Below are 14,947 nucleotides of genomic sequence, written 5' to 3'. Positions count from 1 at the left end.
CCTCTATGACTGTCCAAATCATACCTATGCTCAACTTGACCCCTATACTATAATGTAAGTGCTCTAACCAGCTCAGCTTAGCAAAATGCAACCGGTGAAGGATACTTGGCGCCATAATCTTTACATACTTTTATCTCTATGACTATTTCAAACTTAAAGGACCAGACTAGTCCAGGGACTACACGCCTCTGAGCATATGTGGCAAAACCATGCTATGCTAGATGTACTTTTAGCATTACACGGTGATGCCCAGCAGTCCACCCTGAGAGACAGCTAGACGGGACCAGAACACACATTTTGTTTTCTCTGCACCACGTATTCAAGAAAGTAGGTAAGTCCTTTAGCCTGTCAGACACAAGATTTCCACATTTCTGAAGCAGAGACTGAAGCGTCTACTTAACCTACTACACAGAATTGTTTTCAGGATTCAATGAAATACCAAATGTGAAAATAATTAGTAAATATAATTTTAAAAATCAGCATTATCTCTAGTAATTAAATTGTTCTTGGTGCCCTAATCCTCTTAAACATAGAAATGATTTGTTTCCTTAGTCTTAGATATCTTTTCTGCTCTTAGAATAGCTGTCATTTGACACTCTTATGTCACTCCTTATATAAAGTACCTCACCTCCCTTTTTTTTTTTCCTGTCACAGCCATCCACATACTCTGTCATCCTTGTCTCCATTTTTCCTTCTAAGATTTCTTCTTTCCTTTGTCTCTCTTCATTAATTTTTTTTAAGTTGGTCATTATCCCTTCCCTGGTGATAAAAGCCAGTCACCTTTCCCTTCTCATCCTCAATGCAACCATTGCAGCATACTGGTTGGAATGCTCAGATCCTGACTTCATCTTGCTATTTTATTTCATTCTGTCTATTCACAATCACTGCCTTTATCTATAAGGGCCTGATTCCTCCAACAGAGGCTCTTTCTGGGTTTCACTTCTGAGTCCGGCACCTTGTAAAGATTTAACATTGTGGGATGTCTCACTCCAAATATTTTTTTTAATACATTTGTCTTTTATTTTTTTTAAATATGAGATTTATTGTCAAATTGGTTTCCATATAACACCCAGTGCTCATCCCACAGGTTCCCTCCTCAATGCCCATCACCACCCTCCCCTCCCTCCTACCCCCCATCAACCTTCAGTTTGTTCTCAGTTTTTAAGAGTCTCTTATGTTTCGGCTCCCTCCCTCTCTAACCTTTTTTTTTCCTTCCCCTCCCTCATGGTCTTCTGTTAAGTTTCTCAGGATCCACATAAGAGCGAAAACATATGGTATCTGTCTTTCTCTGTATGACTTATTTCACTTAGCCTAACACTCTCCACTCCAAATAATTTAAAAAGTTGCACTGCCCCAGTAGCTCAGGTGTTGGGGTAGCCTCTTAAACTCCACTTACTGGAGTAATTCTCTGTGCTGCTTGAACAACGGAAGCACTGGTCCATGAAAGGCCCATGAGGCCACCAGCCTTCAGTGTAAGGATTCAGCAAGTACGTGTGTTTGGGAAGACTTGGTTGGACTGATGCTGGAATGGGAAATAACAGCCGAGCACAAGCACAAAGTCAGGAGACCACACTGGCAATCAGACAGTAGTGAGTCCGCATTCCGGCTCCGTCTCTTATCAGTTGGGCAACCTTCAGCAAGTTGTTTAAGTGTTGTGTCAGATTACTCTTTCATCAAATGGACACACTAACGCCTTTTTCACGGGACTTTGTGAGAACAGAAAACACTTGGAAAACAGAATCTATCATCATCTTCCTTATCATTTTTGTTAGTAATAAACTCTTAAATTTGCTCTGAAGTATCCATAATATCCACATTAGGGCCTGATTCCTCCAACAGAGGTTCCTGCTCATGGCTAAAGGTAAATGTTGTATTGTTGGATTTTAGATGGCACCCACCACATGAGCACCCTACTGTACTCGGTCCTGAAATTCTTTCTGGCTAATGTGAGTGTTACCCAGGTTGTGACTGAGAAAACATTTCCACTCTGGCAGCAATTATATCAGAGTGAGAAGAACATATATGGGTTCTAAGAATGAGGAGAACCAAAAACAAAAACAAAACAAAGAATGAGGGGAACCTACAAAGATAACACCACAAGAGAAAAAGGGTTTCTTTGTGAAGCATATATATGTTTCTTTTAAAAACGTAATCTAAATAACTGATTTGTACATGCCAAACCTTTGCTGAGTTTTTACCATCTGTTGGAACCATGCCTTGGGAGACACAAAGACCTAGTTCAGCCTATTCTAATCTGCCCTATTCTCTTAGCTGTGCAAAAACAAATGGGAGCGCCTTATGGCAATATCAATTATGCACATCCTGAAAAGTGGTAAAGAGAAAACACTGAGGTGAATTGCATTATTAGCACATATTTCCTGTCGTAAGTGGGTTTTTTCTCTAATCTAACCATGTCTCTTTCTGTTACAACAGTGTACCTTCAAAACTCTACCCACAAATCAATGTGGACGTCAGAGAAGAAACATCAAAAGAAAGCAATTATTGAAATTGTGTTTCATCCAGTCTGATCAGCAATAAAAATCAGCTTGATAAGTATACACTCACGCTATCCCAGCAGGAAGAATCAATCAGAAACATTGATCATCACATTTTACTCTGCTGTCAGAGACAAATTAATCAGTATTACACATGACAGAACCTATATACAATGACAGCAATGTTTACCGAAATTTATATTCAATTTAGATCATTAATATAATTATTTCAACCATATAGGGAAAAAAAAACATTTGATGGGAAAAATTCCAAGAAGGTAGATGCTTGTGCACAGCAAACATATTCAATATTCCCAAAGTATTGAATCATAGTATTACATTTGTGAAGAAAGGGAGAGGTGACAGTAAGAAACATTTCTGTGTTAACTACACAAATAAAACTCAGGCTCAGATGGGGTGCGGGGTTGGCTCAGTCGGTGAAGGATGCAACTCCTTAATCTAGGGGTTGTAAATTCAAATCCCACATTGGCTGTAGAGATTACTTAAAAAATAAAATCTTATGGGGGCACCTGGGTGGCTCAGTCAGTTAAGCATCCGACTTCGGCTCTCACAGTTCATGGGTTCAAGCCCCACATCGGGCTCTGTGCTGACAGCTCAGAGCCTGGATCCTGCTACGGATTCTGTGTCTCCCTTTCTCTCTGCCCCTCTCCTGTTTGTGTTTTGTCTCGCTCTCTCTCAAAAATAAATAAACATTAAAAAAATTAAAAAATAAATATAATCTTACAAAAAAACAACTTAGGCTCAGAGAGGTTAAGCACATTAACTATGAAGACAAAACACACTGGTGATGGAAGTGGGTCTAGAAGTTATATATTCTGAATCTTAATCCGGTATAGCTACACCACATTTAAAATGGCAAAAATAAGAAATTCAAGACAGGGCAACTGAAACCGTCATTTTGTGAAATAAACAGCAAAGTCTACAAACCTCAAGTATTTTCAAAACCTGAAATCCTTGTCTCTGGCCACTATCCAACACAGCTCTTCAGGACTTACAAAATAATATCTCCTCAATCAATAACAAACTCCAAAGTTCCAATGCAAGGTCATCTTACCCTAGCAACTCAGAGAACACTATTGAAAAGTTTTAATTGGTTGCCAATCTGGGTAATATAGCTATCTTGTTGTGGGATTCATTTACTTTCAATTTTATGGCCTTTCCATTTTTTTTTCATTTGAAAATGAGATAAGATTGTTTCATTTCAGTTTAAATCAAGGTAAGATGATCTCGAAACACGGTGGCCCCATTTGTCTCAGCTCATAGATTCCAAAGTCAAGCATGCTCTGGCATTCACGATTTTTCACCCACACACTATATATCCCTTCATTAATTGTGCACTCAACATTTATGCAACACTCAAAAGTGATTGATATGCATGCACAAATAAGCAGATAAAAAACCACCAATCACTGTGAAGCTCATAGCCCCACAAGGGAGACTAATGACTACGACAGAATTACACACACCAACACACACCAAGTGCTACAAAAGTAAACAATGGGACAACCTAGCTTCCAAGAAGGAAGGCATGATACCTGTTTAGAGAAAAAAAGAAGGTAAAAATAGGCATCAACTATGCTGATCTTTTTAACTTTGAATCTTGCCAGAAGAGGGAGGAGAGAGCTGTAGCACTGAGTCAGAGACATGGTCAAGTTGCAATTACACACACAAGAAGCTCAGAAAGGCTTCCTGAAGGTCACACTCAGAATTCAAACTCAGGCTCCTGGGATTCCAGAACACATTCGTTTACCCTGAAGCGAGCAGGCACCTTAAAATAGTACCCTATACATTGAAGGGTGCTAATTCTGGGAAACTAGCCACATAGACTATCTCTGACCACATTGTCAAAAGGCCACGCCATGTAGACTAATAGTAAAAATGTGGCCAATTTGAACCTCCAAGACTTTTTTCTTTTTTTTTAATTGTCAGATTGATGCGTGAGTGAAGGGGGAGGGAAACACTGACCCGGTTGTCAAGATACCAGAATCCTTATCTCAGTTCTGCCTTAATTAATAAGCTTCCTGATTTTGAGTCAATCATTTCATGTATTTCATGTCTATATGCCATGTACAGTGCTGTCTTGGTATAAAGAGGCTAGACATTAAACAACTCTACAATTAAATGAATATTGGGGCGCCTGGGTGGCGCAGTCGGTTAAGCGTCCGACTTCAGCCAGGTCACGATCTCGCAGTCCGTGAGTTCGAGCCCTGCGTCAGGCTCTGGGCTGATGGCTCAGAGCCTGGAGCCTGTTTCCGATTCTGTGTCTCCCTCTCTCTCTGCCCCTCCCCCGTTCATGCTCTGTCTCTCTCTGTCCCAAAAATAAATAAAAAAACGTTGAAAAAAAAATTTAAAAAAACAAATGAATATACTAGATGTAATGGGGTGCATGTGAGTGTGTGAGTGTGTATGTGTGTGCATGCTTCAAATAGACTTCTACATAGTCAAAAACCTTTGGAAAATTCAATGAAAACATGGCCCTGAGTTTCTATTGGGTCACAACAGACCCATATGAGCATTTGGATTATTTTATCTCCCATGATGACATCGCTTATTAACATAGCTTTGAGATGAGGTTACTTTTCTTTATGAAGGAGTCCAACTTTAAGAAATATTTTGTTTCAGACTCTTAACTATAGAGAACAAACTGATGGTTACCAGAAGGGAGGTAGATTGGGGGGGGAGTGAGTGAAATAGGTGATGGGGATTAAAGAGTACACTTATCATGATGAGCACTGACTAATGTATAGAACACATTAGTACACCTGAAATGAATATAACACTGCATGTAAACTATCCTGGAATTAAATTAAGAAATCTTAAAAAGAAATATTTTGTTTCAAAGATCCAAAAATTTTAATGTAATCAGCAATGCCTTTCCTGAGGTCAGGTTGGAGAGCACAATTAGGAAAATAAATGAATCTAGCTAAATATACTTTCTTTCAATTTAACAAATATATACTCAGCACCTATAATGTTCTGGGTATTATCTTCAATCTTAAAGCCCTTAAAAGCTGGGGGAGGCTGGGGGAAAATTAACCAGCAAGTAAGGTATGACAAGTGCTAAATTAAAGATGTCATGAAACATACAAGATGCTCTTCTCTCTGCAAGGGATGCTTCCTTCAACATCACAACAATGTTGATGATAGCAATATTAATCTCAGCTAACAGCTGCTAAGTAACTGCTATGGGCTAAACATGGTCTTAATTGTTTTACACACATTATTTATTTAAACATCATGGAGAGAAGGAAGTATAGAATAGTGGTTAAGATGTTGTGGGAGCAATCCTGTCTGTATTCAAATATATCACCATTAAAATTCTTGAAAAGGCAAGTAGAGTCATGTACGAAAGGTAAATGAGCACAAATTTCTGAACACGTTTCTCTCCCACCTCCTCTAGACACAAAGATTTTGGAGCATTTGTGTGTTTACTTTTCAGAATAAACTGCTCACATTATGAGGGCCCTATGATCTCTGATTTTATTTGGAGACTGCCACAGCGACACAGGAACCTTGAATTGTTAGGAGTTACAGTGATGTTTGCTGGTGAAATGGAAAGTCTTAGGTAGGCTGGCAGATTTGTACGGTCCACTGATAATACTTTGATACAAAATTCATATCTGAAAAAAATTGTCATTTTTCCTAATATCAATAGGCAAAACAATACATTTATACACCAAAAATTACAAAGTCTTGCTTTCCAGAAGTGTAGCTAAAACATGAGAAGCAAGTGGTCTTGTACACAAACATCAAGAGCCTTTTATACAGGGTTCTAACTCCCATCGACCACGTCTCCCCCACTCCATGTCTCTCTTCTCCTCCCACCAATCCTGCAACCCATCTGCACTGTGGAATCCAACTCTGTACATCTGAGGCATCCCCAGTGCAGAGAGCACAGTTTTTAAACCTCAATTCTTTGGCTCTCTCCCCCTCAACCCTTTGGCATTATTTCATTTCTAATGTATGAGGGAGAGTTGCTCAGTCTATGGTTCATTCCATACCATGAAAACATTTTAGTTACTTTTTTTTCTGCATGCTCCTCAAAAAGCAGTCTTAAGTTTCTAAATGAAGACTTCCTTCGTTAGAAGATGAAATGTGTTTTACAAAGTATTTTATCTTTCTTAAAAAAAAAGAAAAGACTACTTAAGCCTCAGGTTCTTTCCTGTTACATGAGAAAGATAATAGTCTCTACACCACAAGGCTGGCAGCATGCAGAAAGTGCCCACGGTGGTGTTTTGGGAATAGTTAAGTGTTCAGTAACTGTTAACTATTATTATAATAACCCATGAGGCAGATATTTGAGATTTTACAAATGAAGCAAATGAGTCTTGGTGAGATTTCGTTAACTTGCCCAAGGCCATAAAATGGACTAACTCCAGCACTTTAACACTGAACTAATTGAGCCGAGTCCTGATGCTATTTCTGCAATTTTAAATTTTAGAATATGTTGAGAAAAACAAGAGGCTCAGAGTAACAAAATAGCATCTATTCTTATATTCAGCTTTATTTGCTATTCTGTATATATTATAATATATTACATACTATTTATAGCATGCTATATATTTACGTATGATTTCTATTATATTTTATTTACAGCATCTTACAGTTTATTATTTACAACCATTTATAGTACATTGTTTTATTTATGTTATATTCAATATGTAGTGACAGTACTTTGTGGTCAGTTAATAGCTTTATGCTCTTTTTATTAAATAATCAGATATTAACTTCATGAGTGGGGGGGGGGGGAATGGTACCAGGAATTTATTCTTTAATTCTCTTATTCAATAAATATGCATTAGTCATCACTAGGTAATGATATGGAGGCAACAGAGATTCACAATTGACAAAAGCATCAATATAAAAGGTGCCTGGCTTCTGGGAGAAAAACCTTCTTGTAGGAAAGGAACATACAAACCGCTCATTACAACCTAGTAAGACTACTGCCAAGGTGACCGTGTAAGGCCCTGCAAAGAAGCACCCCTCCGCCCACCCACCATAAGCACAAACAGTTGGCCAGAGGGAAGACGTCTAGACTGTACCTCGCTGGTTTATTCAGCCAGTGGCTACAGGGTTCTCATTATAAGCCCCATCGTGGTTGAGGTCCTGGAGCTGAGTACTGCAAACAAAGCCCGGTGCTGGTCTTAAATTAGCCAACTCACAATCCCAGTGAAGCCCCAGAAAAGAGTTATTCAGGGGCTAGTTAGTAAAGATTCCAGAGGAACTGAAAATGTCTGCTTCATCTCATTCACATTTAATTTAATCCAAAAATAGGCTCAGTCGAACTTCAGTAGAGCAAAGCAGCAAAACAACCAGGGAAACTTTGTTAATTGGGTTGATTTAGGCCATGTTTTCTAGCACAGTAAACATAAGCCAAAATGCTCCCTGATGAGGAAGAGTGTGAAGCCCGCAGAGAATACCAAGTTCTCCTCCAAGTCCTCGGGGGACCCAGCCTTCAGGAGGCAGCTCATCACACCAGTGATGTAGCCTCACACCTAAGCACTGGAACTCACTCTGTGGGCAGCCAATTTGGAGACGTTCTTTTTCTGCATTCTTGTTTGTACCTTCAAATAGAATTCTGAAAGTTTTATCACATCCCTTGGCTTTAGCCCCCTCTGTACATGATTCCAAAATTCTTCACCTTTCTAGCTAAATAAACAAAGAACCGTGATTTTCCTCAGTGTAAGAATTCCCCACAAAGGGCAAATGTAAACCCGGATATTATTATTTGTGTGATAAGTAACTTGGAAACAGCTTTGTAACATAAAATCCCAAGTCCTTCCTTAAAGATGTCTTTGCCAACAGAGCTTTGCCTTGCTGAATTAGGCAGGGGGGAAAGCATTTGTCTTTCAGGGGCAGTATTAAGATTGAACAGGTTTCTTCATGTTCTCTGTATTTGAGAAAATTGAACCACTTCAGTCCCAAGTCTCTTACATTCTGAGTTTTGATTGCCTCATTTGTACAGCAGTTCAGCTGCCTTGCCAGCTTCAGAGGTAGTCGTGGAGGGTCCCATAACCTAAGACAGCATTTGGAAAACTACAATATAAAATATAAATCATAATGATGTCACTTTACATCTTAGGTCGCTAATATTTTGCCACCTGTCACTTTCAAAGCAGTGGGGCATCGTAGGAGAAATATTGGTTGGGTAATTCTAAGACTGAGGAGAACTGAGTTTTACTTCGGGTTTATCACTATGGATTGACCTGAGCGCAAGTCCCGTAATGCTCTCTTTCGTTCTCCCTAATTCTGCGAGGGCCTGACTATACTATTTCCAAGTCTCTCTTCATTGGCAGTATAGTTTTTCAATTTGTAAATTCAGTTAACATTTGCTGAGCATTGAGTGTGCCCAACACAGTGTCTGTGTGATATGAAAAGGTAAACAAACAAACCAACAAACAAAATGACATAAAATCTGACCAACGAAGTAAGAGTATACTGTTAGTCAACTTGGCTATTAAGCACATGGTGACATCTGAGAAAAGATTTCAGGCTGGGATGTCAATGTGAAAACAAGATTAGTCATGAAGCAAACAGACTTGCAGAGTAGAATTAGCTGTGTATCTGTATGCAAGTCATTTTACCTCACTTATAAAATAAAGAGCTTAGGGTCATGTAATAATCTTCACGGCCCTTTCTATGACATCTAAGGCACTAAAGCAGTCACTGAATGCTACTCTGTACCCCTTAAAGTGATTAAAAACAAAACAAAACATTAGGAAAATAAGTCTGGTGACCACACAGCCTCTGTTGCTCAGGACAGTCCCCTTGTATGCCTGTTGTCCCTCAGTAATTATTAACAGCACCAAGAGCACATTCCCTCTCCCAGTTTGCCTCTCCAAAGGTTTCCAATTTGAATGACCCACTTATAGTCATCATCCCCGTAATCAGGCATATATGCACAAGCTGATGAAACAAGATAATAAAAGAGGAGGGATCAAGGAAGGGATAGACAGAACTATTCTAGGACCTCCAAAGTCGAAGAATTAACAACCAGTTTGCTTGATGACTGTGGACAGCATTTTAACCTAGAAGGCTAGATAGCAGAGGGGAGAGAATTTAGTATAACCTGTATAATTATGTTGAATATCAAATACTAAAGTGTGGGTCATCCCCACACTTTAATTACAGAGTAGTGGTTGGACTTCTTTTGCCCTCAATGTCATATTTAACTTCATCATCTCCAAACTTACACTTGTCTTCTCTTCTTTCAAGTGTCAGTTAGTTAAATGCCCTCAATGTACAGGTCAAGAAGGACAAAGGTATTGTCTATCAAGAGATAGGGCCTATCAGATTTCAAGTCTGGGCCTATCAAATCTGGGCCTATCAGATTTCAAGAATCTTGTTCTGGCCTCCACCCTTAGCATACCATTCTTTTGGCTTTACTTTTTCTCTTTGGGGAATGTCAGTCATCTCTAAACTTTGCCAGAATGGACTCTGAAACTGTATTCCGAGCAATTGTGTTGAGGCATGACATCTCTTGGAAATCAGGCCCTTTTTTCCAAAAACTGGACACTGCCACTTGGATACCTATCGCCTGCACACTAAAGCTCAATTTCTCTAAAATGCCGACTACAAAATTTGTTCTATCCTACTTATTGCTCATTTAAATGTTTTTCTGTCTTGAGAGCGTGGCCTGTGTCTTAATGGATATTGGGTCATCAAGGCCTTGTTTTTATCTGACAGTACCCAATAAATACTGTTGAATTGACATGGCTGTGGCTTTTTATTCCCATTCTAACATTTGCCCCCTGCCAACTCTTCTTATTTTGGTCTCTGAATAGAGATGATAGGTACCTCCAGGATTTCAAAGGTAATTTAAACTTTGTCTTTATGCAATATACAGAACATTCCCTCTATAGGGAGCTCAACAGAGAACCATCAGTTGTTCAATTTTCAGTATAAAGCTAACACAGAATGAGGAGTTTCACAGCTGTATCTCCCTTTCCTGTTTTTCTAGCACCAGAGTCTACATAAGAGATTTTAGTTCCTAACTTTGCCTTTCTCTTTCTTCTCTCCTGACAGTGATTGTAGACTGACCCCTGTTTGCTTTTCTCCCATCTGTTTTACAAAATCACTCTGCTTCTATTTTCATCTTTGCTTTCCAGCATCTAAACCACTGAAGCCATGACCTTTCAAGCAAATGTAGCAATGGTATCGGTGCATCCTCTGATTGAAAAATCAAACCGAGCCCATACACGGTATAATTATTCTGTGTGCACAGGAGTAGTGTCTGCACTTGTGGAAGACAGATAATTGGATTTCAGATTACTGATAAAAATATGAACATTCCACCTGAGCCCCTGCAGCTTTGTTTTTCCTTCCCCCCTGGGATCCCATAGAAACTTGAAACTTCAGTTCTTCTGTGGACTCTCATCCCTACACACTTGGCTTCTAGGTCCCACCATTTCTATCTCCTGAAGATCTTTAGCACACCTCTTCATGTTTCCTCCAGAACTCCTTGCACTGATCCAGTACTGACCACCATTGGTATTCATCTGGCCACTTGGTCTTAACTACCTTCCTGCCTCCAATCTTGCCCTCCCCCCCCCCACCATCTTCCACACATAGTTACCAGAGTTACCATAAAACTAGCTGAATTTTCCCTTCAAACATCGTCAAGGGGTTTCCTAGTCTAAATGATTTCTCTTAAAATTTATTTACCAACATTAGAAAATCAGAAGATTTTCCATTAAAATGGGATTTCTTAGGTAACAGGTTGGGAAATACTAGGTCAAAACTCCCACATGGCCACAATCCACTGGAGCTGAGCAGTGGCTCCCCATTAAGAAAGGACAGGAGCTGTCCCATTTGCCATAGTCTTCTCCACTCAGCATTGCTTTGATGTCACCTGAGGTGGCATTTATCACATTCTGATATACCACCGGAAACACTTCACTCATTTACACAGCCCAGCTGGTTCCTGGGGACAATGGTAATTGAGACTCAGACACTAGGATTCTTACCAGATAGAAAGATGGCCAAATAATGATGAGTAAACACTTAAGATTATATTGGAGAGATAATCCCCAAAAGGGCTTACATTTATCTGGTGGTTCTTATGGAGGACATAAAGTTATGGGTGGCTGCCTTTATAGACATTTTAGTTAACATCTTAAGTTTTATCATAGTATCACATCTATAATTGGATATTTGGAGTGTAAAGGGAGAAGAAAGAAGAAAAATGGCTGGGAAAAAGGTTTAACTTCTTGATAACTCTAAGAACCACGTTTCTTGTCATTTTCTGGATGGATTACTAGCACAAGAGGAAAAAATAAAAGTATCTCAGATTTCTCTAAAATGGAATTTAACTTAAAACTCTAGTGTCCCAATCCTGCCTCATTTTATTCCCTCTCAGTAGAATTTAAGTAGAAATTATGGTTATGCAATGAAGGACTCAATATATAATATTACAATGAAAATTAATTTTAGAAGCATATTGGCATTTTTAACACACATTCTAGTGTATACTAAAATGATATCATTAAAATAAAGTTAAAAGAAAGATTAACTTGCTGTCACCACCAACTGCATGTACTTCTGCTGTTAAAATTCTTTTTAAACAAATTTTTAATACAACTTCCAATTTTTCCTCATAAATCAGAAATAGTTTTTCTTTCTCTGATATTGTTTGTAATATCCAATTGATCATAGTTTTAAGACAATATATCTGACTAACGTTACTAAAGCTACAACTGAAGCTAGAATATTGTAAGAGTATTGCCATACTCTTATAAGGTATTTATTTATAGTTCCTAGGACTTCAATTAGAAAACACCGGGAACTTAGAAAAACAAGCATTATATTATAAGCCAAGTGTAGTAGAGTTGAGGAATAGAAATAGAATTACATAGGGTTATCCAGCTTCTGGTAGAGAGCCCTCCAGTAACATCAGACAGAAGGAAGTTCCTGGAAATCACTGTTCTTGGAAAACAGAAACTTGTCAGACACAGAAGACCACAATGATTGTGTAACAGGCCGTAGGCAAATCACTACTGAAATAGTTATCCCCATGCACATCTGGCAAAGGACAGGAAATCTCATGATTTTTTGTGCAAGCAGGCAGAAAGGTCAAGAAAAAGAGACATTTAACTCACCTTTACCACTGGCCTGTAGTCCCTTTGAGGACTATTTTCCCTCATTTAACTGGCCTTTAATGTACTGTTTACCTACCTCGAATAGTACTTCCTTCACCTACCTCGAATAATGCTTTGTTTATATAAAGAACTTTACTTTTTGCAACCAGAGAGTTCAGCTGTCAACTTGTATCTCTAGGGAGTTTAAGCAATTGATTCAAAAGGGTGATGCATCAAACATAATTTTTAAAAATCATGTATTTAAGATCAAAGATAGCTTTATCAAGAATTTAGAAGGGTTTAAGATGTTTCAAATTGAAGATAACTATAACTTTAAATAAGTTATGGAACTTTTTTCCCATTCTTTGCTAAAAGAGCATAATTAACTTTTTTCACCTAAATATGTTTTAAGAGGAGTTTGGAACTTCAACAGTGGAATTTGAATTCTATGAGGATCTCTCAGCCACACTTAAGACAACTGGTTACCATATATACTCTTGGATTTCTACTGACAATCAAAAAATAATCAGATAAAATCTTTTGTTCTTAGAAGCTCGGAGGCACCTGGGTGGCTCAATCAGTTGAATGTACAACTCCTGATTTCAGCTCAGGTCATGATCCCAGGGTCTCAGGATTAAGCCTTTCATCAGGCTCAGAGCTCAGCATGGAGGCTGCTTAAGATTCTCTCTCTTTCTCTCTCTCTCTCTACCCCTCTCCTGCACTCACTCTCTCTCTTCCTCAAATAAAAAACAAATTTAAAAAATTAAGAAAAGGAAGTGTGGACCCCAGATCTCAAGACGGATGCCCACATGGACACCTGAAGTCACACGCATTTCCTATGTAGACACAAGGATATAGACACAGACATGGTTCTGCGACTCCGGTGTCACAGTCTTTTAATCATTCCTTTATTTTTCCATATCTTGAAACTGATTCAATTCTTTTCCATATGGAGAATTCGGGTAGTCTGCCTTCCTAACCCCAAAGCTGCCTATTCCTCCCACCTAGTCAACTGCTACCTCCTTCTACAGCTCTTGGTGCTACAAATGACAAGTACATTTTCCGGCCCCAAACAAGTCACTCAAGAACATCAAGAGGCACCTGGGTGGCACAGTCAACTAAGCATCAGACTGTGGCTCAGGTCATGATCTCATAGCTCATGAGTTTGAGTCCCGCAATGGGTGAGCTTGAGCCCCCCGCCCCAACCGGTGAGCTTGAACCCTGCATCAGGTAAGCACAAGTCTTGCTTCAGGTAAGCTCCGCTTCTCTCTCTCTCTCTCTCTCTCTCTCTCTCTCTCTCTCTCTCCCCCTCTCTGCCCCTTGCTCACTTGTGCCCTCTCTCTCAAAAACAAAAAAAACAAAAAACAAAAAAAATATATGAAAATTAAGGTGGATGCTAGCTGCACTTAGATATTAAAGGTTGAGCATTTTGTCATCAATTATGCAAATTTTAAGCCCTAGAATTTATCTTCTCTCCTCAACAGTTATACATGCTCATTTTAACTATGTTTTTCTTATTTTAAATATTACAAAGTAGAACTTATTTCTTCAATGATTTTTTCAAGTATAACTATATAATAGACTTTAACTTAAAATTCATTGTTTTTTTAAATTATTTTAATGTTTTATTTTATTTTTGAGAGAGAGACAGAGTACAAGCAGGGAAGGGGCAAAGAGGGGGGAGACACAGAATCCGAAGCAGGCTCCAGGCTCTGAACTGTCAGCACAGAGCCCGGCGCCTGGCTCGAACTCACAAACTGTGAGCTCATGACCTGAGCCAAAGTCGGATGCTTCACCGATTGGCCATTCAGGCGCCCCAAAACTCATTGGTCTTAAGGGTTAGCAAACTTAGAGGAATTTATACAACATTCAAATTAAAAAGTCAAAGTAAACCTTAAAGTCATCTTTAACCTCTCTTTTTATTTCACATCCAATCCACTGGCAAATTTCTTTGATTCAACCTTTGAAATATGCCCAGAATCTACTTGTGTGACTTACACTGCTATTATCGCAAAGCCCCGTCTTCCACCAGACTCACCCTTATAGCCTCCAACTGACCTCCCTTCTTCCCCTCTTGACTGATGAACAATAGCCTAAGCCATCTTTAGAAAACACAAGCAGGATCACGTCACCTTTCTGCTCAAAAATGCCCATTCCACTATCACTTCCATCCTATCACTTCTCACCCTACCGCAAATAAAATCCCACCTTAACTACGGCATGCTTGACCTGGCCCCAGGCTATTTCTTCTGCTTCCCTCTCTCCTCTGCTCACACTAGCCTCACTGAACATCTTGCCGTTCCTTGACCAGACCATACACAGTCCCTCTGAGTTCTTTTCATCTGCTGCTCTGCT

This window comes from Acinonyx jubatus, chromosome B1 (assembly GCF_027475565.1).
Source record: "Acinonyx jubatus isolate Ajub_Pintada_27869175 chromosome B1, VMU_Ajub_asm_v1.0, whole genome shotgun sequence".
In the NCBI taxonomy this organism is placed as follows: domain Eukaryota; kingdom Metazoa; phylum Chordata; class Mammalia; order Carnivora; family Felidae; genus Acinonyx; species Acinonyx jubatus.
The sequence above is the reverse complement of the archived record's forward strand: the minus strand, read 5'-3'. Positions refer to the sequence as shown.